Source organism: Elephantulus edwardii, unplaced genomic scaffold (genome assembly GCF_000299155.1).
Source record: "Elephantulus edwardii isolate Elephantulus edwardi_28Jun2011 unplaced genomic scaffold, EleEdw1.0 scaffold00147, whole genome shotgun sequence".
Lineage (NCBI taxonomy): Eukaryota > Metazoa > Chordata > Mammalia > Macroscelidea > Macroscelididae > Elephantulus > Elephantulus edwardii.
In genome coordinates, this window is record NW_006399897.1 from 592,112 (window position 1) to 593,755 (window position 1,644).

Sequence of the window (1,644 nt, forward strand, 5' to 3'; positions counted from 1 at the left end):
TCCTCAGATCTTCAATACTAAGCATTGGCGTGTTCACGGCAAGTTTAAATTTATTTCCTGTTTTAAAAAAATTTTCAGTTAATATGAAATATTTTATAAGTGTTTTACTTTCCTGGTAATGATGTAAAATTAAGTGGGTGCCTTTAAAGAAAATAAATTCATAGTTTTACATATTTATAAACTAGAAGTTTAAATCAGGCAATCAACTAACTCAAAGGCAGTCCCTCCCTGTGATTAGCTCTTTGACATCCTGGGAATTATTTGCATCTATCATCACACTGTCTGTGTGTGACACTTGTCAGAAGCTTCTAGGTTTAGGATTCATACTACTTCCACGTGACCTAATTAATATAACAAAACCTCTGTTTTGAAGAAAGTCATATTTACAGTCATAGATTTTAGGACTTAAACACATATTTTTGAAGAACAGAAGTAGATACTTTCCAACCAAGTTATATGTTAATACTTAATATTAACCATGGTGGTTTACAAACATAATTATTACATAGTTTTTTTTTTTTGTTTTTAAAACTTGTCTTTTACAAGTTCTTATTTTGCTTTGTTTTCATTAAGTACCATAATGTTAGAATCGACTCAAAACTGATCCTCCAGTGAGTTTTCAGAGGATATAAATCACACAGTAGGATATACCCTGAAAAGTAATGTCTTCTGGATACTTAACGATTGTTAAAATATAATTGTATTTTTTTTCTCATTTTTTGTTCTTCTTTTTATTTTTTCTTCCTGTTGAAGAAAGTGAGAATGTTGACCTTGAATAATATGATGAAAAGTTTCTAGGTGTTCTCCACTTTGCTAGATGTAATTGAAAGGCATATTTTTATAAATAATGTTTTATTACCAGAAGTAAATAAGAAAAAAAAAACACCCACCAAAACATTCATTCCTTCAAAAGGCTAACAAAAGTTTCCTAAGTTAACAAAATAATTTAGGAAAGAAAAAAATTATCTTATATTTAAATTATAACATTTTTAGTTTTTGAAATCTCACTTATTTGTATGTTTGAATCTCTTGGGCTATAAAATTATTTTTTCTTTCACTCCTCAACAAAGATTTAGATAAAATTCACATAGGTTCAATTACGTATAATTAAATTAAATTTCATTCAAGAGATATATATGGAATAAAATAAATCCTATAAAAGCCACAAAAAGGAAAAAAAATTAGTTTTTGCAACCTGTTGTTATATGCCATTGCATCAACTCTGACTCATAGCAACCCTATGGACAATAGCTCTGAGCACTGCTCTATCCTGAGCAATTTCATCAGCTCTTACACATCTACCCATATTACCCCAGTCACCAAGTCAATTAATCTCATCCAGGGTCTTCTCTTGCGCTGTCCCTCTTCCCTTTCAAGCATGGTGTTTCTCTCCAAGAACTAGTTTCTCCTTGCAACCTAGAACTGCCTAAAAAAATTCTATAAATTGTAGTACATGCGTGCAAATAACATGTACATTTTATTTATGTTATGAATATGTAATTATTACTTATCATTATACTGAGCCTGTTTTTTAATAAGCTCAGAAAATAAGACCAAATGGAATAAAATCTTGTTTAGTCTCAAAAATAATTATTATTAAATACTTTGAGAGATATACTAATAGCACCTTATTCTAAACATAAA